A 25,513-nucleotide genomic window follows, 5' to 3' on the forward strand; every position below is an offset into this window, starting at 1 on the left:
ATATTAATCCTACTGATCCATGAGCAAGGGTCATCTTTCCATCTTCTGATGTCTTCTTCAGTTTCTTTCTTCAAAGACTTGAAGTTCTTGCCATACAGTTCTTTCACTTGCTCGGTTAAAGTTACCCCCAAGATATTTATATTTAGTGGCTATTGTAATGGGTATTGTTCCCCTGCTTTTTTTTCAGTTTGTTTATCATTTGTATATAGGAGGGCTACTGACTATTATTTTTTTTCTTTAATCTTGTATCCAGTCACTTGGCTGAAGGTGTTTATCAGCTGTAAAAGTTCCCTGGTAGATTTTTTTTTGGGTCACTTATGTATATTATCATATAATTTGCAAATAATACTATTTTGACATCTTTACAGTTTGTATCCCCTTGATCTCATTCAGTTGCCTTACTATTTTAGCTAGAACTTCAAGAACTATATTGAATATATATGGGGAGAGTAGACAGCTTTATCTTGTTCCTGTTTTTAATGGGATTGCTTTGAGTTTCTCCTCATTTAATTTGATGTTGGCTATAAGCTTGCTATAAATTGCCTTTATTATGTTTAGATGTGTTCCTTGTATTTCTGATATTTCCAAGACTTTTATGATGAAGGGGTACTGGATTTTGTCAAAGTCTTTTCAGCATCTAATGAGATGGTATTGTGACTTTTTCTTTCGGTTTGTTTTTATGGTTGATTATATATGACCAGATTTTCTTTGGGAGCCTACAGAAGTGGATCTGTTCCACCTTGACTAAAGGTCAGAGACTTCAGACCTATTCTTGTTCCTTCACAGTTAGTTATATGACAGGAGGTTTAATCTAAGGTGTGGCTACCAACAGGTTGTTTTGACCTAGCATGTGGTTACTTGATATTTTGGGTATTGAGAAGATAATTGCTTTGTTCTTTGCATACTGGTAAGGAAGTATTTTGTCCTTCCCCCTCTTTTATGGGCTGGGGTATATAAAGGTTATGAGAAATAGACATGAGGCGAATCCCAGTACCTACTAGATGCCCTCCCAACTCTATCAGTTGTCTCTTGTCTATTTCTTTCTTAATCCTCATGTTTCCCTCCAACTCTGGACGAAAAAGCCGGACAGGACCCCATAGTTGTTGTCCGGACTTGGGATATGACAAATGGCCCTCAATGTGGGGCTTAAGACAATTTTTGTATGTTTAGTTATCCCTGCATCTCTGCAATGAAGCTCACTTGGCCATTATGGATGATCTTTCTGATGTGTTCTTGTGTTTGGTTGGCAAGTATTTTATTTAGTATTTGTGCATATTTGTTCATAAGGGAAATTGGTCTGTAATTATCTTTCTTTGTTGAGTATTTGCATGGTTTGAGTTCAGGGTGACTGTGGCCTCATAAATGAATTTGATGATCATTTGGTTTCTATTTTGTGAAATAATTTGAGGAGTATAGGCATTAGTGCCTGTCCCATTGTATTGGTTTGTCTATCTTGTTGATTTTCTCAAGGAACCAACTCCTTGTTTCACTGACTCTTTGTATCGTTTTTTGTTTCTACCTTATTGAATTCAGCCCTCAGTTTATTTCCTGCTGTCTACTCCTCTTGGATGTGCTTGCTTCTTTTTGTTCTAGAGCTGCCAGGCATGGTTTTAAGTTGCTAGTGTGAAATCTCTCCAGTTTCTTTATGAGGGCACTTAACACTATGAACATTCTTCTCAGCACCGCTTTCATTGTGTCCCATAAGTTTGGGTATATTGTGTATTCGTATTCACTGAATTTAAGAAGTTTTCAGTTTCCTCCTTTATTTCTACCTTAATCCAGTTGTGGTTCAGTAGAGAGCTGTTCAGTTTCCATGCTTTCTGTTTGTAATCTTTCTGTTATTTCAGTTGTTGTAGAAATTCAGCTTTAAAATGTTTGTTTGTTTTTCTCTTGGCTTTCTTTAGTGGGATTCATTAATTTCCTCCAATTTTCTGTTTGTCTTTTTCTCTATTTCTTTTATTTTTGTTTGTTTCTTTGTTTGTTTTTTCAAGACAGGGTTTCTCGGTGTAGCTCTGGCTGCCCTAGAACACACTCTGTAAGACCAGGCTGGCCTTAAACTCAGAGATCCGCCTGCCTCTGCTTCCTGAGTGCTGGGACTAAAGATGTGGGCCACCAGTGCCTGACTTTTTTCTCTATTTCTTTAAGGGCTTCATTCACGTCCTCATTAAAGAGCTCTGTCATCTTCATAAAGTTGGTTTTAAGGTTTTGTTTTTTATTTTTGTTTTGTCTTGATTTTGCTTGAGCTGTGTTGCCGTATTCAGGGTTTGCTCTAGTAGGATGACTTAGCTCTGGTGGTGACATATTGCCCTGGCTGTTCTATTTATTTATTTGTTTAAATTTTTACAATTTATTTATTTATAGTTTATTTATTCATCCATTTATGCATTTATTTGTTTTTCTTTCCTTTATTTATTAAAAAACTATCTTTTCTCATTTTGCATTCCAATCCCAGTTCCTACTCACTCTCCTCCTCCTCTTCCTTTCACCTCCCCCGCCTGTCCCATCGCCATCCACTTTTCAGAGAAGGTATGGTTTCCCACAGCGAGTCAGCAAAATCTAGCATATTGCTTTGAAATAGGACCAAGGCCCTCCCCACTATATCTAGGCTGAGCAAAGTGTCCCTTCAAAGAGAATGGTTTCGAAAAAGTCAGTAAAAGCAGTAGGGATAAATCCTGGTCTCACTCCCAGTGACCCCACAGTCTGTCCCAGCCATACAACTGTCACCCACATTCAGAGGACCTAGTTTGGTCCTATGCCAGTTCCCTTGCTGTCAGGCCAGCGTTAGTGGGCTCCCATTAGTTCAGGTAAACTGTCTCAGTGGGTGTTCCCATCATGGTCTTGACCTCTTTGTTTGAATTCTCACTCTTCCCATTCTTCGACCAGACTTAGGGAACTCAGCCCAGTGCTCCACTGTGGATCTCTGTCTCTGCTTCCATTAGTTTGGCTTGGTGCAGGATTTCTCTGTGTAACTGTCTTGGCAGTCCTGGAACTCCCTTTGTAGACCAGGGTAGCCTTGAATGCCCTGCTGTTCTTGATTCTTATGCTTGCATCTAGGCATCTGGGGTTGGGGTGATTATATTTCTAGGTCCCAACTTTAGGGTTTTTCTTTGTGGCGGGATGTGTTTTGTTGTTTGGTTTCTGTTTCTTCTTTGGTCTTTTGGCTACTATGGCCTATTGTTGAAGAGAGGATCTCCACTCAAGTTGGGGGCTATAAAATGGTAAAGAGAAGTGGTGATGGTCATTGGGGGTAGGTGGGGGAGACCACTGAGAGAGGTGGGAAGGTCTGCTGTTGAACAGCCTACCTTGACTTTTGGAGGTCATCATAACTTCTTCTAGAACAAGGAGTCACTACCTGAGTTAGGAACTGGAACACAGTGATAAGGAGAAAAGGGGGTGGGGAGGACTAGGGATAGTCTGGGAAGACATCAAGAGAGTTGGGAAGGTCTATGGGCAGGCAGCCTACCTGGACTTCTGGAGGCCAGCATGGCCTCTTTCAGGCAGGTGGTCTTCACCCCTTGGCATTGGCTTTTGAAACCCCAAAACTCACTTCCAGTTACACAGTTCCCCCAGGACCACACCTAATCCTCCCAATCCTACCAAAGAGTTCCACTGCCTGGTGACTTAGCTTTCAAATGTATGAGCCTATGGAGGGCATTCTTTTTCAAATCACTACACTATTAATATAAACAGAGTATTATCTCAAAATGAAAAAGTAAGAAAATTTTAGCATCTGTTTCTGACCAAGTAAGTCAGCATACCAGTAACATGAAACCTTCCGGAATGATGCTTACTGGGTTTTTGTTTTCAGGATTTCTTCTTTAATGTTGTTTCACTTTCAACTCTATGCATTTATGTGTCGTGGGTGTTTGTACACATGAATGCAGGTGCCCACAGAGGCCATAAGAGTTGTTGACAAGATCCCCTGGAGCTGGAGGTGGATGTGGTTGCATACTGCCCAGTGTGTGCGCTGGAAATCAAATCCAGGTACTCTGGAAGAGTAGAGCATGCTCTTAACTGCTGAGCCCCCTCTGCAGCATCTTCATGACCTCTTTTCATATTCAGCAGGACACCCTAGCCAGTATAACGAGAGGAGATGTAATGCCAATTAAAAATCAGTGGAATGCTGTAAGTAGAGCGAATGAGGATGCTGGCACAGAGGTCAGATGAGACGTGCTCTTTACATTTGGAGTGGATCGCCCTACCTTAATTCAGCCATAGTAGAAACTGCTTCACACACATTGCCAGGGGTTCATCTTCTATGTAATTCTAGGCCTGATTGAACTGTCAATTAAGAGTAATCATCATTAACATATCTTGACCAAGGAATTGTAAATTTCCCTTTCCTGAGCATCACCTGAGCATCAGGTGGGGCTGAGACAATTTATTTAGGTGAGCCCTCACTCCCCAAGTACCTGGGGACTTGAACTGCCTGCCCCATTCCTCAGACTGTGGCCAATCTCCTGCTTAGCTTTTCCAATTTATCACAGAGTTTACTTGGCTTTTCGGCTCTCAGTCTTTTCACTTGATTTTTGTATCGTGACTGCTGCTTTCGTTCAAATCAGCGTAGGCTTGGCTGCTTCAAAGATGGAGACATGCTCGTTGGCCTTTTCTCTGACCTTGACTATTGTGTAGCACTGGTGAATAGTACTCTGTGTACTTTCCTGAAAGTGGAGTGGGATTGGTCATAGAAACAGCTCTGACACACTCCCTAGTCACAGTCATGTGCAAGACCTATGCTGACTTCCCTGCAACCATCTCCATGGAAACCATAAAGGCTATGCATTTTGAGAAGTTTAAGGTCAAGTCCCTGTGGCCTATTATTTTTTTCACACTGAACAACACAGGTAAAAATGAGTCATAGAAAGTGATACAGGCTAAGTTCTGGAAGGGAAGACTTCTCCCCAGCCAACAATCAAAGGGGATCCTGAGCTGTTTTAGCTTACCATGCTATTACCAATTGACAGAGCTGTCCAAACTTTCCTTGCCTTGTTGCCTATTTCAGACTGTTTCATGCTGATATAATGGAATACCACAGACCGGGTAGTGTTTGACGAATAGAGGTTTATTTCTTCCATTTCTGGAAGCTGGAAAGTTCGAGTTAAGGGCAATATCTGGTGAAGTTATTCTGGACATACTATAACATGGCAAAGGGCGTCATGTTTGTTGCAGAACACTGTTCTCTAGACATAAAATGACCACTGCTGTCTTGAAATGAGAGAAGTTGTGATTACACACATGAGACCCTCAAAAAAATGTACCCATTAACATGCCCTCACAGAGGGAAGAGAGAACACAGGAAGCCGTGCAAGTCACTAGCAATTCTTGAGGTGGCCCATGGCTTACAATGAGACTCTGATGCCATGGATAGAAAAGCTTTATTTTCTATTGTTTTCTCACAGCATAATATTGGCACAAAAGCAGATACGGGGATCAATGGAATAGAAAGAAGGTCCCAGATGGCACAACTTTTGTTGCCTGATTTTTGACAATGTTGCCAAAAGTATTCATTGAAGAACAGACAGCATCTTCAGCATTGAGAAGACCGGATATGTACATGCAGACAACTGAAATTAGATTCTCACCTCCCACCCCGAACTAGAATCATCTTAAGACAAATCAAAGATCTCAGTGTTAGACACGAAATTCTGCAGCTACTAGAGGAAAAAGCAGTGCCTACACTTCAACATAGAGGCAACAGGCAACGGATTGCTGAATAAGACTCCTATTGTCCATGAAGCAAGGTCCACAACGGACAGATGAGACTGCAGGAGTTGTGTTTCATTTTTTTTTCTTTTTTTCTTTTTTTTTTATTGAGAAAAGAAGAAAAAAAAACATAAACAAAAAAACAAGTTTCCACCTCCTCCCAGCCTCCCATTTCCCTCCCCCTCCTCCCACCCTTCTCTCCCTCCTCCCACCCTTCTCCCCCTCCCCCACTCCTCTCCCCCTCCCTCTCCAGTTCAGAGAGCAGTCCGGGTTCCCTGCCTGTGGTAAGTCCTAGGTCCTCCCCCCTCCGTCCATATCTAGGAAGGTGAACATCCAAACTGGCTAGGCTCCCACAAAGCCAGCACATTAAGTAGGATCAAAGCTCTCTTCAGGCTGACTCTACCATTTGCATCCCCTGGTGAAAATGTATGAGAAATCTGCTCTTTCCTTACGTGTTTGTTGGCTTTTGATCGTGGAATTACTTTTTATTTTTTGTGTTTTGAGTGTTAGTGATCTCTCACTCGGGTTTTGATTTGTGCATCCTTCATGATTTTTATCCTTTTACGGGCTTACTTGCCATTGTTTGTCCTCTTTTGTGTTTATCTATTTTTTTAAAATATTTATTTATTTATTTATTATGTATACAATATTCTGTCTGTGTGCATACCTGCAGGCCAGAAGAGGGCACCAGACCCTATTACAGATGGTTGTGAGCCACCATGTGGTTGCTGGGAATTGAACTCAGGACCTTTGGAAGAGCAGGCAATGCTCTTAACCTCTGAGCCATCATCTCTCCAGCCCTGTTTATCTATTTTTTCATTTTACATGCCAATCCCAGTTCCTTGTAGTAGGAGCAGCAGTGGGCTGCGTTCCCGCCCAGCTCCTCAAGGCTAGCTTTACCCGAAATAGTTACACGGAAACTGTATTCTTTTGAACATTGCCTGGCCCATTAGTTCTAGCGTCTTATTGGCTAACTCTCACATCTTGCTTTAACCCATATTTAATAATCTGTGTTGCACCACGAGGTGTGGCTTACCAGGAAAGATCTTAAACTGTGTCTGTGTTGGGTGGGAGAATCATGGCGACTGCCTGACTCGGCTTCTTTCTCCCAGCATTCTGTTCTGTCTACTCCGCCTACCTAATTTTCTGTCCTATTAAAAGGCCAAGGCAGTTTCTTTATTTAACCAATGAAATCAACATAAAACAGAAGACTCCCACATCAGTTCCTCCTCCCTCCTTTTCTCCTGTCTCCTACCTCCCCCATCCCATCCCCCATCCACTCCTCAGAGTGGGTAAAACCTCTCTTGGGGACTTAACAAAGTCTGGTATACCATGTGAGGCAGGACCAAATCACTCCCCACTGTGCCAAGGCTGAGCAAGTATTCTCTCCATAGGGAATTGACTCCAAAAAGTCAGTTCATGCAATAGGGATAAATCCTGATTCCACTGTCAGGGTTTCCCAAACAGATCAAGTCACATGACTGCCACTCACATTCAGAGGGATTATTTCGGTTCCATGAAGGTTCCCCAGCTGTCAGTCCAGAGTCTGGGAGCTCCGGACTAGCTTTGATCAGTTGTCTCTGTGGGTTTCCCAGTCATGAGCTTGCCCCCCGCCCCCCGCCTTGTTCATATATTCTCTCCTCCATCTCTTCGACAGGACTCCTAGAGATCGGCCTGGTGCTTGGCTGTGGATCACTTCATCTGCTTCCATCAGTTACTGGATGTAGGTTTTATGATGGTTTGACCTCTTTTGTGAACTGTCTGCTCAGGTGTATCTTCTAATCAGATTGTGTATGTTTTGGGATTATATATGTCTTTTCACTACTGAGTTTGTAAGTTTGTTGTATATTATAGTTATTAAATTTTTTATCAGATAAACCATTTACAAATATTTTTTCTCCCTCTGTGAACTCATTGTATTTATACTTACTAAATGGACTCTTTCACAAAATAAATTATTTTAATATTGAAAAATGTAATTTATCAAATTTTTGTTTTGTATCAAGTAAATCTGAGAACTCTGTGTAACCATACATCTTGAATATTTTTCTTACATGTTTCTCCCTAAAAGTTATAACATTTTATGTATATGTTCTCGATTACACTTGGGGGTGCATGTGTGTATACATTGTCAATCATTGGTGAAAGTTCATTTTTTTATGAATTTCCAATTGCTCTATTTTTTAAAGTGATGTTTTTCATCTGCTAAATTGATTTTGCACCTTTGCCCTCAGCAAATCAATGAGCAGATTTCTGTGTGTCTTTTTCTGGGTTTTGTGTTGTGTTCTATTGATCCATATGTCTATCACTCTGCCAGTATCACACACTTTTGATTACTGTGCTGTAGTTAGATAATAAAACTTGAAATTAGGTAGATTGATTCTTCTTACCTTGTACTTTTTCAGACTGCTTGTAGGCCTTCTATTTCCTTTGACTCTTCATATAACTTTAAAGTAACAGCTGTCGAATTCTGGGCACAATTTTTCTATATCATATTTATATCTTTTAAAATCTACTTATATCTGTTTATTTTGCAGATATGTGTTGCATATAGTATGAACTACATGTTATATTGTATATATTGTATTAATTCTATATAATGTATTGTATATATTATGTAGACATTGTATTAAGTATGTATATTTATACTAGTAAGCTTAACCTCTTTACTATTGAGAATTCAAATTTTTGCCAGATGTATCATTTCCCAATTCACAAACAACCTATGTTACTGCATTTATTTAGGTGCCTTTTATTTCTATCATTAACATTATGCAGTTTCAAGCATATGATTTCTATATTTTGTTAGGTTTCTACTTAAATCCTTCACAAAACCATTTTTTCACATTAAAACGTGTGTTGTATGTATAGGCATGAAGAAGACCTGCAGGAGGCATCCTTTCCCTCCATCATGTAGGTTTGGGAGTTGAACAAAGGCTTTCAGGCTTGATCGCAAGTTTCTTTCCCAGCTGAGCCATCTTACCTGCCCAAGACCTTCACTTTTTAGGTAATTGCTATTTGTATTACATTATTGAATTTTAGTGTCAACTCATTCTTGCTAGAATATAAATAGACAGTTTTTCTTTGTGTGTTGATCTTTTTCTTCACTTTTGTATCTCATATCAGTTCTATGTGTTCATATAGGATGTAAACAATCATATCATCTGCAAATATGTTGTTTTGTTTCTTTCTGCTATCACACATATATTTCTTTTCAAATACCGCTTCATGGTGTTAGCTAAGTTTTGTAAGACTATGTTGAAAACATATGGGAAGAATGGATATTCTTGCTTTGTTCCCACCCTCAGACACAAAGTTTTCCATCTCTCAATTTTAAGAATAATAATGCCAGTTTTTATTGTTGTTATGATACTCTTTATCAAGCTAAGGAAGCATTCTTCTGTTACTGTTTTCCTGAGAAAAAGTTTTCAAATATAATTTTGAGTTCTTGAAATGAGGCTTTTTTATGTAAAAGAATGTTTTATGTTGGAGCCATTTCCTTTAAATGGGTTGAATTATTGAGTTGACAGAAGGCAGAACATGTAAGAAGTATTCCTCAAAAACTTTGCTTGCACTCTGCTTACCCATGAACAGGTAGTGTTAGGCATGGTTGCAGAAGGCCTTGAATATTACCCTTCAAAGTTCATGTCATATCAGAAACACCAGAGATCCTAGAAAAAAGCTCCTTTATTTAAATACAATGATTTATGGAACAATTGAGAATTAGCATACAGAAAGAATTACAGTGCCTCCAGTTTGAAATTATGAAAGGGAAAAGGGAGCAAGATGAGGTCAATTCTATTACTAAATGATGGTGACACCTATAGTGGCTATGGGTGGTTTATTGTTTCCTTGAGTTACCAAAGGTATTTCCTGTTTTGGCTACTAATTTCCTATGTGCTACTATATTGAAGGATTGTATAGAACATATGAGCTTTGCCTGATACTGGAAACCTAGCCAAGTATTAAGGGGCAGTGAAATCATGGATCTTGAAAGAGAACCTACAACCAACAATACTCTACTAAACCAGCACAATTTCTAACTCCATTCTTAACATTTGTCTTTATATATACAGATAAGTTCAGTCCTCACCCTCATCAAAGAAACTTCTCTTTGTATCAGAAGGAGATTGTTACAGAAAACCACAACCAATCAAAATGCAGAGTTGTGAAGCACAATGCTAATGGACACATGAACAAAACACTCCTCTATTAAAGGCTCAGGGACCATTTCAGAATGGGGGTAGGAAGACTGTAAGAGCCAGAGACTGGGAAGTCTGCTATGAGATTTTATATTCCAGTAATGTCAGAAATGACATTCATAAAGCCCCTCCAACATGACTACGCTAACGTGAGTCAAATAAGGACATCAGCAGTAGACATGCCAAGTGGACAGGAGCCCAAGGGACCTCAACCCTACACAAAGAACTAGAGGTAGCAAAGGAATACTGAGAGTAGGAGGAAGAGTCTTCTCTAGGGAATAACACAGCAGTTAGTTATCCAATTCCAAATGATCAGCTCAGAAAACGTACATGTGAGTAAAATTATTCAGATTGAAAAGGTTATATTTAGGAACAATCATGTATATAAGCACAATATATGCACACACATGAATATACATGCATAGACATATATACATTGTTGTGGGATGTTTGTGCACTGTGTGAAGATATATTGTTGTGATTGGTGTAATAAAAAGCTGGATGACCAATAGCTAGGCAGCAGGTATAGATGGGACTTCCATGGAGGGAGAGAAGGAGGAATTTAGGTACACAGGAGAAGCCAGGAGGTAACGCCACATGATAGAGCACAGATTAATATAAATGGGTTCATTTGAGTTCTAAGAGGGACAAGCCTAAACTAAAGGCCAAACTTCCATAATAAGAAGTCTGTGGTTGGTTTTCTGTGAGTTGATGCCCCAAAGAGAAACCTGACTACGCGTATGTAGCAACAGTTAATGAAAACAGAGGCCATGAATTTGAAAGAGAGCAGAGAGAGGGCTTGGAAAGGGACAAGGGAAGTGAGAAATTATAGAATTATATTATAATCTCAGAAATAGAAGAAATAATAGAAGGAACAAGTCCTAAAACTTGAATCAGAATTTTGAATAGTAGCAGGATATAAATGTGTCTTTGCATGGGTCCATTATTTGAATGCAAAGTGACTTTCTGTGATGGTCCTTGCACGTGTGGACGAGGTGGCTACTGTAGTCCGAAGACAGGGACTGACTTTATTTCTCTCTTTTTGCACCCATTCTACATTCATAGCTTAGGGCTTTGGTATTTGTACTACAATAAGAATCTGATCAATTTGTCTTGTCGTTGCTCCATGAGGCTTCTTGAGAACCCAGATCACAGGAATTAGTTTTTCCATTCAGCAAATGGCATTACAGGCCTCCGTGTAACTAATCGGTTGGGCTATTAAAAGGTATATATGCACATACACATATGCGATGCAATTATATGCATGTAGTTTTACATATAAGAATGTAGCCTGATCACTGTAGGGATTGTCTGGATATCCCCATGATGACCACCAGAGGGCACCTTTATACCGTTAGAAGCTGATTGCTTTGCATCAAAGTACAAACCGAAGTGATTATGAAATACAGAGAAATTTGCCCATTCCTGGGAGATTTACCAGGTGTTGCTTCTGGAATCTGGGCTGTGATAGGGAACATTAGGAAGAACTTTACTCTTTATGAATTCAGCCTACAGTGGCCTAGGCAGAGGTCACTTAGCCATAAATATTAAAGGAGTTATTAAAGGGACAAGCAACGTAGAGGTATATAGCTCATGTATCATCTGGGTATAGGAACAGGATGGATCAGGCGAGGGGACGAAGGGAGAGAGCACTGGGACAGACAACTGGAATCGAGTTTCTCTGGGACCAGCTAGAAACCCAGAGCAATGGGAACTCCTAGGAATCTATGAGATTGACCCTAGCTAAGACTACTGGCAGTGGGGGATATGGAGCCTTGACTGATCAAGGCTTCCAGTGGAAGAACCGGGACACAAACACAGCCACATAACCCTTGACCTACAATTTGCCCGGCCTACAAGACATACTGAGATAAAGCCGGGGAAGAACTTACTTGTAGGAGTGGCCAACCAATAACTGGTTCAGCTTGATACCCATGTCCTGAGAGGGAGTTCACCTCTGAGGGCCAGGAACCAGAGGCGGGATAATCGAGAGACCGGGATAGAACCTAACCAGATTGGCGAAAAAGTCAATTAAGTGATGCTTAACGATAGGCTGCTATACTCATAGATCAGTGCCTAGTCCAATCATTACCAGAGAGACTTCAGCTAGCAATCGGTGGGAACTGATGCAGAGACCCAAAGCCAAACATTAGGTGGATCTTGGGCAATCCCGTGGAAGAGTGGGAGGGGAGGAAGGATTATAGGAGCCAGAGGGGTCAAGGACACCACAAGAAAGCCCACAAAACCAACTAAACTTGGCTCATAGGGGCTCACAGAGACTGAAGCGACAACCAGGAAGCTTGTATGGGACTAACCCAGGCGCTCTGCATACATGCCACAGTTGTGTAGTGTGGTCTTCTTGTGGGATTCCTAACAGTGAGAGCAGGGGCTGTCTCTGACTCTGTTGCTTGCTCTTGGGACCTATTCCTCCTACTGGATTGCCTAATCCAGCCTTAGTAGAAGAGAAGGAGTCTAGCCTCCTTGCGACTTGATATACCTTGGCTTGCTGATATCCGTAGGAGACTCGCTTGTATTTGAAGCAAAACCAGTAGTGGAGTGGATGGGGGAGTGTAGAGAAGAGGTACGGGGGAGGAATTAGGAAGAGGGGAGCGAGGGGAAACTTTGGTTGGGATATAAAAGCCAAAAAGGTTAAAATTCATACACACGTATATAATTTATGCAATACAGTTATATGTATGGATTTTTACATATAAGAATTTATGCTTATTAGTCTGGATATACCCAAGATGAACACCAGAGGGCACCCTTATACTGTTAGAAGTTGATTGCTTTGAAGCAAAGTATAAAATACAGAGAATTTTGCCCATTTTGGTGGGGTCTCTCAGGCATTGCTTCTAGAGACTGGGCTGTGATCGGGAACATTGGGAACAAGACTACCGTGGCCTAGGCAAATGTCGCTAAGTAATAAATATAAGAGGACTTATTAATGTAACAAGCAAAACAGAGCTATATATCTGTATCATCTATATGGAGACTTCCAAATATAGATTTTTGACATTTCCTTTTGAGACTCAGGTGTATATTCAACTGACTACTAGATAAATCTCTAAATGAAACTAAAAATTTTCAAGATAGAAGTAATAGCTTTCAGAATGATTTTCAAATCCCTTCTTAAGGGATTTATTTATGCTCCTTTTAGGGTATCTGTTTCTGTGTTATGTACCACTTTAGAGAATTGGGGGTGAGCCTATGAATGAAACATACATATTCTGGGCTTTCACGGAACATAACTACTAGGATCAGTGCATATAGAATAATAATATCGCAGAAGGCCTTTCACTGTGCTTCCTGTTTCCTGCATCCTGCTCTATTGTTCTTCTCCACGCCCCCTCCTCCTTATCTGTTCCCCACAAGCCCTTTAGACCACAACTCGGCCAGGCTGAGACACTTCAAGCTTGCAGACACATCTCTTTCTTTGGTCAGGCTCTTTTTTTGCCTACGTGCAATTCCAGTTACAGCGTTTCTACCAGGGGAAGTTTCATTCACCTTTCAAAACTCACTTCAGAATTTGCCCCTTCCAGGAAGCCCTCCCCTCTTCCCTTTATCCTCTAAGCCTAGGAAATGTGAAAGAAATGCGTCAGTGTCCTGTTTTCCTCTCTTACAGCATTTCCCACGTAGCATTGTAATTGTTCACTGCTTTGTCTCTCCCTGTTCTGGGAGCAATTATCATGCAGAGACCTTTATCTCAGAGAATAAGTAGAGGCATTGCTAAGCTGCTCGTGTTTTCTGTCTCTTGTTCTCCTTGTTCTCAGCCAGTACCTAAACTCATTTGACTCAAGGTCTTTAATGCACCTGCAATTGGTGACCTTTTGTTGAATGTCTTTCTTTTTATCTATTTCCCCCAGAGCTGTTCTTTAGAACACAAAATGGACTAACAAGAAGCTACAGCGGGGGCTTGCCAGCTTTTCTTTTAGCACTCCACGCTGGTACACTTTGTCCAGCCGCTAGAGACTGCACAATGACGGTGGAGGACTGACGAGTGGAATTTTCTCATATCCAGCTCTGAGAGACCGAGTTAGTCTCCAGTTTACTTAAGTGACTAGAAAAAAAACCCCAGACTTTGCCACACACTCTGGGTTATTAAGACTTCAAAATGTATTTTAGTCCTTCTCAAGTGATATTTCATATGAGCTTATTAGGGGACAGGCTTCCTAAATGCCCCCATGTATACCTCCTGTCCCCTTGCTGTTGCTGTTGTTCATTCCATCTAGTTTGACCATGACAACAACCAGTATCATCACTGCCAGTGGAAAGAAGTCCAGTGTTCAAGGATTTCTCTTTTACTAGCTCTTCCATGACTCTCACTGAAACTGCAGTAATATTTAGGTAGAGTCTTCAGTAATGAGGAAAAGTTTGTATAAAAAGGCATTAAAGATTGAGAAAGTGTGTGGGAATGAGAGGTTTGAATTGAGGGAAAGAATTAAAAGTATCTTTCAGGTAAGGAGACAAATGGAAAATAAAAAGCTTGTAAGGGCCACAAGAAACAAACAGCTGGGGATAAAGGTGGTGTTTACTGAAAGAAACAAGAGGCTTCTGTGCAGAACATCTGCCAAACATAAGCGTAATTACCAAGGCTTCCTACAGATGGAGCCCTAGTCCCAGAACTAGGAACAGAGACGTGGGTAATTCACGCCCATCAGAGGAATAAGACTCCTTTTATTTGTTTTCTCTTTCTTTCTCTCCTTTCTAACTTTAATTCTTTTCTGCCCCTGGACCCCAGCTTTCTTTTACCTCTAAGGAAGAAGTACCTCCGTTCTTTCATGCCAGAACTGACCACAGCAAGAGCATGGCTAGGTAATTCTACCTTTTGGTGATTTGTCAGGTTTGCACTGCAACAGAGCATTTCAATTTTACCTGGTACTTTCACGTCCTTCTGGCCTTTTCTTCTCCTTTCTTCTTTATCTCTCTTTCTTGCTTCCCACATCCCTTTTCTAATGGAAACACACATTTATTTCCTACTTGTACCAATATCCTTTCCCTGTGTTTACAGTCACGCAGAAGAGCCTCTAATCTTAAAGGCTGCTGTTCTATAGTCCTGGTGAATTCATTGCCTTCCTCCTTTTCATCTCAGGCTTCACTAAAAACGTAGTGTACACTGATGCCTTTTATTCCTCACTCTCTACTATATAGCTTCTGCAACTACAATCTACTGTAACATCGTGTTTGAAGGTTTCTTCTGAGCAAACTGAATAGTTAGGTATCGTCAGAAACCATTTTCTTCCATATATCTGACATATCCTTTAAATTATGTCAGAATCCTGAATCTGCGTTAGCCTTTGTATTCTTCCACTGCTGTCACTACAAACGATTCTTTCTATAACCTATTTATTTCTTTGTCTACCACGCAAGGGTGCATCTTCTGCATGAATGTTCCTTCTGCTTTTTGCCCCCAATTTTCAGAATGGTCATCCCACAATCCCATCACAATTTATTTCCAATATTTATCTGCACCTCTGTCCAGCCTCTCAGAACAGACTCATGTATCTGAGTATTTGATGAGCATCCCAGGTGGTTTTCAATCAAACGCCTCATATTCAGCTCTATCTAAAATGGAATCTATTGGCTTTCAGCCAAAGGCATTATGTACTCTTCTCTCATTCCTTCCCTGCCTCTTTCCCCCTTTTTCCTCCCTTCTTCTTTTGCTTCTTCCCTCTTCTGAGAGCAGTACGTTTTTATCTTCAGCCTTTCACTGCCGATTTGGAGAGCTGCAATGTTGTTCTTGCCTTTAAAACTTCCAAGGAGCTAAGGCCCTTAAATTAGCAATTGCAATGTGTTCTCACCATACCTAGCTTAAAGAAACAGAAACAGTCCACATATCCTTCACCCACGAGGACTTCATCTATTTTCTCTACATCAGCACTCAGAGCCGCTTGCTTATAATACTTGTCAGTTGCCCTTATTTAGTGACTGGGCTTCAGGTTCTTGTTATTAAAGAAGATGAAGAGACTTCCAAAGAGGGGTGGAATCTGTGCTTTAACATTATCTTACCAGTATATTAAAGGTAGGATATCTGAACGGGAAGACACACTCAAAGATGCCAATTAGGGGGGAGTACAGCTTTGGCTTTGTAAACTTGGAGGCGATGCCCTTTTTACATTCTTCATAAAATACATAAAATAAAGTGGGCTTGGAGTAAAGGGACAGTTCAATTACATTTCAGAGAAGGGAACAGAGCCAGAGAATGTTGGAAACGGAGCAGCAAAGCTGAATACTTAGAAAACTGTGTGCACAAATGGACACTTGAAGTTAGATTATTTAGATGCATATGCTGACATTTTGCAATAGCCTTACATAAAAAAGAAGCCATCCAGTAGAACTGACAGGATTTATATGCAAGAGAGAGTCGAGGCCCAGCATATAAAATGAAAGCTAGCACTTCTAGCCATGAAATGGTAATAGCTGAAATTAATTTCTTAAAAGCTTGGAAATTTGGCAGAAGGAACCAGAAGATGAGCAAGTTCCTATAAGAGAAGGGACTGAAAACAATGAGAAATGGTCAAGGGAAGAGAAGTCCAGCTATCATTTTAAGCTGTCTGGGAGATATGGTACGGTTAAAAAATAATTTAAAGAAATGAAGCCAAATGCTTTGATGAGAAAAATAGATATTTTCCATTTTAGAACCATCTAGTGGGAAGCACAGAAAAAGAATAAAGAAGTTAGAATTGAAATAGAGAACCAATCAAAGTACAAAAGACAAATGTCTCTAATCGCTTGAGTCAGGGTAATAGGAGGAGGAGGCAAAGGCAAATGCCACTGTCTCATAGCCAGGAAGAGAGGAAGGTGGCTGTGTGCTCGAGAGATTACAGGCACGTAGGCTGTAGTCCCTCCACGTCAGTTAGGCGAGTTCTTTATGAAGCTATAAGACAGGAAAGGATTCAGGCTAATACGGGGTATGCCAAAGCCGACAGAAAATTGAGAGTGACTCAGCAACAGGCTTCACAGCTCAGAATGGGAGGGAATAGCAAGAGCAAGGTGTTAATGAGAATATCTGGATCTTTGTCCTTTGTGGCCACAGCACGGTGGAAAATCTCCCAGCTTCAGGGTACAACTAGGATTTAGTCCTCCCTCTACTATTTAACCAGCCATGAAACTGCACTACCTATTTTAGCCTCTGGATCCTTGAATTTCTCATCTGTAAAGTGACGTTTACATTTCTGTGAAGCTCAAATGAAAATACGTTCACGAAATCTCTTGGGCAGAATATAGATAATATTATTCTAGGATGTTTTAGGGATGGGCTGAGTGAACATTTATCTGTTCTAATATAGAAACTGATGTCACTGATATTTATGAGCAATGTGTTTCAAACTCTTCCTGTTAGGTCTCATGATAGCATGATTCATGATGCATGAGACACATCTAAAGGCTGTCGAAAGGAGTGGCAGGTGATCAGTGAACCTCGGAGATCACGCAAGAAGGCAGGGGATATTTAGCATCTTTAAATAAAAGTATTTTGTTTGAACAAAATGCAATTTCATGTACCACCGAGTTCTATTCTGGTCAGAGAAGGGCCTGTGGCATAAGACTGAAAGACAACAATGAGCCCTTGAATGCTGTGCTGTCTGTATCTGTCTTTGTTCATGGAATGTTGGAAAGAAATGAAGGGTGTTCAGTGCAAGATCTTTTATCTTTTGGGCCCCCTGTTTATATCTGTGATAAAGACTCAGCTTTTGAGAACCTACATGTTGAATGTGAGTGTATTTGCATGTAAAATGAAAAAACATGGAAGGAAACAGTGCTCCATTTCAGGTCTTTGCCAAATCCTTATTGTTATAGTCTAGTTCAAGTCGGCAGGAGTTCTCAGATTATTGTGGGTGCCTTCTAATGGGTTCGGTGGCAAGTCTTAGACATTCTCAACTAGTTACTCACAATTGTTTGCCAAAGTAATCTTTCTAAAAGAAGATGACGAACATTTTACTGGCTTCTTCAAAAACCTTCAGTGGTGACCTATCGGAGGAGTTAGCTGTTTCTCTTTATATAAAGGTCAGATAGTAAGTAGCTTAGACATTTTAGAACACATTAAATTGTTATAGAATGTTCCTTGGCTCTTTTTATTTATTGCTTAAAATTTTGAAAAGCAGTTGTAGCTTTTGGGCTGTATAAACTGTACAAGAACTAGATTTGGTGTTTCAGGTTGCAGTTTGCTGACCTATAGAATAAACAAATGCAAGTTCCGTACTACAGTTAACAGTGCCCTCAGACTCTGGCTCGCTGATGGTTTTCAAGACGTATATTACCAAGGAAACTTTCTATGCCCTTTGCTGTAGTTATGTCGAATTGGTGGCAGTGTCTAGCAGAACAGCAAACGGGTTTTTGCTTGTTTAACACATCACTAAAACTGTCTTTCTTTATCCAACTGGAAACTCCAAAAGACTCCACTAAAACTGTCATTTCTTCCATTAAAGGTTTCCTGACTGCCTCCATTAGAATTGGTCTCTGGTTTTCAACAAACGTGGCTCTTTGTTTCTTGACTATTTTCCTGAGCTTATTTGTGTTCTCTCCTCTCTCTCTTTTTCTCTCTTTCCCCCGCCTCTCTCAAGCAGATATTTTATTTATATTTGAATTTTTAACATACAGTAGCTGTTCAGTAAATATTTAAAACATAAGTGATTCCAGATATGGAAATAGAAAATTGTGCTTGGTATAGTAGCGCTCATGCCTTTAATCCCAGTATGTGGGAGGCAGAGGCAGGTGGATCCCTGTGAGTTCAAGGCCATTGTAGTCTGTGGAGAGAGTTCCAGGACAAAAAAAATGGAGAGTTATCCAATTATCCAACAGCAGCAACAGAATAAAAAGAAAGAAATCAACAGTCCTCTGAACTGCCATTGCAAATAACTGGTCCTCAGAAGGAAGGTATTTTGTCTCTATTTTTTTTTTTTCTGTGACAAGGTATCATTTGGTAACTCAGGATGACTTGGAAACTGGTTTGGACCCTAGAATTCTCTCAAATTCCCAGTTTCTCTGACTCAGCCTCCTGACTTCTGTGATTACAGGTGTGTCCCACCACACCTGGCACCAGGCAAGTTATTTTTTTAGTCTGTAGAGAAATCGCTCTCCGATTCTCATTGTTGCATTTTTTCAGTTTTCTGTTTAAGCTCACTAGAGCCCCTCAAGGCAGATTAGCCTACTGGATAAGGGTTATTTGAAGGATCTCTTCAATTGAAACTGCAAACATGGATATTCGTTATGACTCTATGTTTGACTAGCGTTATGACCTTGAATAATTTTTCCCACTTGCAAATGAGACATTTTATAGCAAGTACATAGTCAGACTCTGAAAAGTAAATATCATATATTTTCTGTCATTTTTGGATATTAGATTTTATCCAGGTTCATAAAATCTTATCTATCTAAGGACATGAAGAGTAGAAGCAAAACTGTCTGGGAGAATGAATGGCTATCATGGGAAGGGAAGGTGGTAGAAGGAAGTGGACGGTAAACACGGTCAAAGTACCTGATATACTTGTGTGAAGTTGACTTTATGTAGCCCACGACTATGTATAATGGCTATGTTTTTAAAACGATGCTATGTTGCTATGTTACCCTAGTTATCCCGGAATTCCCTATGCAGAATTGACTGGCCTTGAATTTCAGATCTTGCATCAGCCTCCAAAAGACTAGTATTACAGTCATGAGCTTCCATGCCCAGCAATACAGATTATTATTATATTTTTGGAGGAGCAATCCCATCTAACTTCACTTATTATCATCCTACATAGGAACATAAAACCTGTCTTTCAATAACTATATTTTAATTGATAGTTTTAGAGTCTTCACGTTGTTAGTGAAAGGTTGGTGACTTTAATAAGCGTTAGAGAACTGCCCTTGGAATATAACTGCCTCATCTCACTGGGAAAACGTGCTCCAAGTTCCAAGCTGATGACTTATGAGTAGCTTTGGGACCTAACTCATTCCTAAGTTTGAGGCAGTCTCTACTTAAAATACATCAAGCATAGGTCAGAGGTACTGGAATAGGAGTCAAACAGATTAAGAGCAAAACCATAAAATTGTGAGCCAAAAGGAAATATGATATTACTGTGTTCTAAAATTAGAGAAGGGGACAGAAAGTCTTCTCACTGTACATTCTTGAGTGGAAGATGCATAAAGGAAATAGACCAGATAATAAAGAATATGGATATTTGGAAGATTTCAGAAAAATAGCATAGTACTTCATGTTGATTAAAAGCTTACTATGTGTCAGAATGAAGCAAAGCACTTCCTAGGGACTGCCAATTCCATCAGAACAACACTACCATAAGCCAAGTACCATTGCTGTCTTCATCCTACTAGCAGGGGAAGCAGCACACAGAGCAATTAATTTATTTGCCTAAGATGCCATAGCAAATAAATGGAGTGCAAGAATTTGAACCCAACTCTTGGGATTTCACTATCCACCACCCAATAGTTTTGGCTCTATATGTGGTGCTTCCAACAACGTATGATTTAAAAGTGTCAGGGACATTCTACTGACCACTTAGTACCTGTAAAGAAATGGCCCAAGGGAAAATGCATAATGAAAGAGACTGGATGGCTCAATGGATAGCTTTCTAATTACTTCATCTCATCATCTTTGGGCAGCAAGTACTCAGAGAACAGATGTCACACCCCACTTGCCCAAGGGGGTGACAAAAGGTGATAAAAGCATTTTACAACCTAGCTCCACCCACTGCTCTTGGTTTCTCTTTTTATATAAGCTGAGGCTGAACCTGGCATAGCTGCATATCCCAAACTGGACTTCAACTCAATTCCTCTGCGTTAGACCTCCTAGTACTAGGATTATAGGTGCTCATTTCTTTTGATGATTTTGTTATCTTAGTCTCACGAGTGGTCAACTTTTGGAAAGTAAATAAAAAGGTAAGATAGAAGATGTTGAAACCAATGAGCCGTCTCCCCAAGAAAATACTGGGAGAGGAAGAGAAGTTTTAGAAACAAGACCCATCTACCATTTGCCTCGACAGAGGAACTCGAGTTAGTTGTTCAAAGTTAAAATGGGAAAAATCTACAAGTCACCATGATAGAATTTTTTTTTAAAATAAATGCTGCTTGTCAACAATTTGAACATGCATACTGCATCTTATTAAATATGGAAAAAAGGAGAAAGATAATTGTAGCCTTGGCCATGAGGACTCTTGGGAAGAGCAGAAATGCTAAAACTCATAAATTTGTATGAGAAGTGAGAGCTGAAATGGCCAGAGGGTCGCTAAGGCACATCATGGAAGAGAAGGCAGAGAAACAGAAGAAGGCAAAAGAATGACATTTTCAGTTTAGATATTTTTATAAGAAATTGATATGACAGAAATTAAATATTTGCCAAAACAGCATTGGTTGTGAAACATTCATTAATATTTACAATATGCAAACTACTTTAATATAAGAATTTCTAATAAGTGCTACAGTAATTTATTTAAAACCACTTATGAAAAGATATATTTTGGTATATACAATAGATACTTCTTAGTATCAGATATTATCACCTAAAGATGAGAATTCAGTGGCTAGTTCTCCTTTAGTATCAAATTGGAGCAGATGTCTAGAAAACGTTCTATAAGGACAAATGCTGTTGTCTATAGGCACCATCTTGTATATCTATCTGGTGTGACAAGTTCAAAGATATCTGATTATAAAAATACCATGCCTTAGAAATCCTATAGTTTATATTTCAGAAGAAATTCATCCTGGCAGCATTAAATAGACTCAGAGGGCTTAAAACTCAATACATGAAGTTGGGTATGCAAACTAATGGTGGTTAAGGGTGTAAATGGGGAGGGAGTTGGGGATGGGCTGGATTAAAATATATTATCTATGAAATTCTCCAACACTAAATTAAAAAATATCTAAATGAACATTTAAAGCCACTGAGAGCATAAAAAATATTAAAATGTCAAGAATGAGAGTAACACAATTTTTAAAGACATAAACAAGATCTCTGTGATGGGCTACTATGAATAGTGTCCACTTTCATAAACCTATACTATTATTCTCTTTGTGAACCGTTCTGGTCATATTAATGGCTTTAGATCATAATGTACCTTAAAACTACATTAATACCTATGGTCAACTTGTTAACGGATGCCTAGTAATAACCATAAAGTGGATGTTCACTAATAGTTTTCATGATATTTACATAAAAAATACATTGAGGGGCTGGAGTGATGGCTCAATGGATAAGATCACTTGCTGCTCTTGTGCAGGTCCTGGATTCAGTTCCCAGAACCCACACGGTAGTTCACAAACACTAACACCTCCAGGTTCAGGGGCTCTGACTCCCTTCTGTTGGCCTCTGAGGGCACTCCATGTATTTGTTACACATACATCTATGTAAGCAAAACATTTATTTTCATAAAATAAACAGAAATCTTTAACGAATGCACTGAAATAATGGGTTAATTTTCTGTTCTTTTTCTGGTCTCCGGAGAAGTTAGAAAAGAACAATTAGGATTCTTTTGATTCCCAGTGCCTAACTGCTTAAGCACAAGTTTTACATGCCTGTCTTCCAGGATCTAAGGTGGGGGATTTAACATGGCGGTAAGTAATGCATACCACTGAGAAAGCTTGTTCTTTTGACTGAGGTTTCTAGTACACCTGAATGGGTGACAAGGGGTAGGTGGTTTTCACAGGTAGAGAAAGCTTTGAGCCTGGCCTCCACACAGCAGATCTTCAGCATATGGAAACCTCAATGTGGAAGCAGGAAATGAGGGGGAAGGGCAGAGGCAAAGTGAAAACGCTGAGAAGTAAACCCAGAATCATGCTGACAAACATGGTCATGGGTAAGATGACTATGACATCAGTCCCACATAGGTGGGCAGGAAATCTGTGATTGCTACTAAGAAGGCACTGGTTCAGGTTCCCAAGGCCAATGAACGTGAAGATTTGATTATTCACAATGAGGGTGGAATAGGGGTTCTGGAGATGAGCCATAAGCCACAACTGCAAGGAGCCACTCATTCTTAGAAAGAGGGAGGCTGTCATCTGGGCATAGCAGCTGGTAGGGGTGACAGTGGGCAAGTCTCTGACGCATCAGATCAGTACACAATAGTCCCATCAAAGGTCAAGGAAGGCTAGATTACTAAAAAGAAAATGGATGAGCCTGTGGCGAATCCCATCTCATTGCAACAACAATAAGGCTGTTCCCTAACTATTGTGACCAGGGAGAAAAATCAGCAGTCACACAGAAAGGCAACTTTAGTTCAAGGTTGCCGGGGAAATGAGTTTATTCACCAAAGAGGCATGTCTCCTTCGAAACTTCCTATTTGCTCAAGTGCCGGGGAAAGGAGACAAAACTAAAATTTATCTATAGGGGGATGGAGAAGGTATTTTAATAAGCTGTTGAAATTCGTGTTCTGGGGCTCGAATTATTTTGTGTCATTTGTTTACTGGGTTAGGCTCAGCTGTTCAAGTGCTCAGTGTTGGAAATGTATCTTCTCTTTGCCTTTTGGCCTTATAAAAATTTAAATGACTATGAATAACTGATTAAGTTTTTGCCCTGTTAGAGACCAAATAAGGGTGCTTGTATTTGAGCAAATTCGTCAATCATTAGTATTGATTTGAACAATAATTACTGCCATAAATGAGCTTAGCTAAATGATTGACTTTATATTTATTACAGAGCTAAATATACTATGCCTCCTTTCCAAAAATGTAAAAAAAAAAAACAACAACAAACCAACCAACCAACCAAACACACAAACAAACAAACAAAAAAAAAAAACCCAAAAAACCAAACACACAAACTCCAGTATCTCCCTTTTAATGCTGGGAACTTCTCTACTACTTCACCATTTTGCTATTATTCTTCTTACATGTCATATTAAAAAACCTGGCATTCTAAATTACAACATGTGTAGGTAAAGCAACCATTAAATTCAATGGCAAAACAGTCCTACCCAAAGTGACATGATAGAAACACAGCCATTGGTGGAGTTATTGAACTCTCATTCTCTGTTCGATTATTTTAGTATTTTTTCTTTAATTGAACATAGCATAGTAAGTTCCATCCTACTAGCACCATATGGTTTAAAGAATAGAAGAATCCCATGAGACAACGGTTGCCAGATTGTGATTAGGTACAAGCCAAATTTCAAATGCATATTTCCAAAGGTGTTAAAAAGGAAAAGGCTTCATTAATTTTACATGAAAGAAATGACCAATGGAAGTCCCTTTTGGTTTTATGAATTTCTTATGTAGGCACAGCATCGATTTTCTCAAACTGTGTACTTACATTAGTGCTTATATAATTGGGTAATTCTTTATAAACAAGACAGAATATTGAAAAACAGAGAACAAGCTAGGGAGCCAGCTAGATCTAAGCATAAATGCTTTTAGCCACTAATAAATTGTGTAATTTTGAAAAATTTACTTGTTTCCTATGCGAAATGGAACTATGACTTAACCCCTGGTAGGACTGTTCTGAGAATGATAGAGTTTCCGCAAAACAGTCCATAAGAAAAAAGAAACCATGTTGACACTCTGTGACATTATTAGTTACTCGTTTGAAGTGTTCAATTTGTGTAGAAAGGGAACTCAAGAGAGTACTTGGCACATTCCTAGTCACCTAAGATGCTTTCACCCCTTTTCTGCTTTCAATGCCTATATATGGTGTTCCTTCAGCTTCAATCTCATTCTCGTAAGCATGTGTCCAAATGCCATTTTGTCTTCCCTTTCTCTGGGAGCTTATCATGTTGCAGAAACAGTACAATCTGAAGTTTGAGGTTAGAGTAACAACTAAAGAAAGTTTGACTGCGTAAGTCATTAAAATTCGTTCCTGATGGTAGGCGGGAAAGACACACAAAGAGATGAAAATTACTCACTGACTTGGGGCTGGAGGACAGGAGCAGAGAAGTGCACCTCATTCATAACAAATATTTTGCAGTTGGCAACACCCCCACACATGACTAATCTCCAGAAAGAAATTTGATTCCTTTGGCTCCAAGGAAAAGAAGAACGCAGGCAGCTGTGACGATAAATCTTCGTATCAGTTGTGGTTATGAAGCTGGAAAATCTTGAGTTAGCTGTGCTGGTGAATCATGCACATTTATTTTTACTCGTTTGAATATCTTTTCTTTCATTTACACAAAGGCGGCTCATAATCAAGCTATCACAAAAGGTTGGTCTCCAACAAACAATAAAATAATTTTCCAGCATACATAATAATAGTATAAATGCCAGTTCGTGACATGCAGTTTTTCTTTATCTGAGCAAATATTAAATGATATTTTTTCTTGGAGTGTCCAAAAATTCTGTTACTCTGTTCACAGACACATAAAAAATAGAGATGTCTTTTCTGTATACATCAAGATTCTTTTAAAATATTGGTGTTTGTCCAAATCTTTACAGATCACACATATTTCAGCATAGTTATGAAAAGTCGTAATTCAAATATAAGAGTGAGTTTTTGAAATTTCAATACTCTTTGAGTGGTTTAAGAATTTATAAATGAGCCGGGCGATGGTGGCGCATGCCTTTAATCCCAACACTCTGGAGGCAGAGGCAGGCGGATCTCTGTGAGTTCGAGACCAGCCTGGTCTACAGAGCTAGTTTCAGGACAGGGTCCAAAGCCACAGAGAAACCCTGTCTCGAAAAAAAAAAAA

Source organism: Microtus oregoni, unplaced genomic scaffold (genome assembly GCF_018167655.1).
Source record: "Microtus oregoni isolate MIOR12 unplaced genomic scaffold, Mior012 000080F_ref0000499, whole genome shotgun sequence".
Taxonomy (NCBI): domain Eukaryota; kingdom Metazoa; phylum Chordata; class Mammalia; order Rodentia; family Cricetidae; genus Microtus; species Microtus oregoni.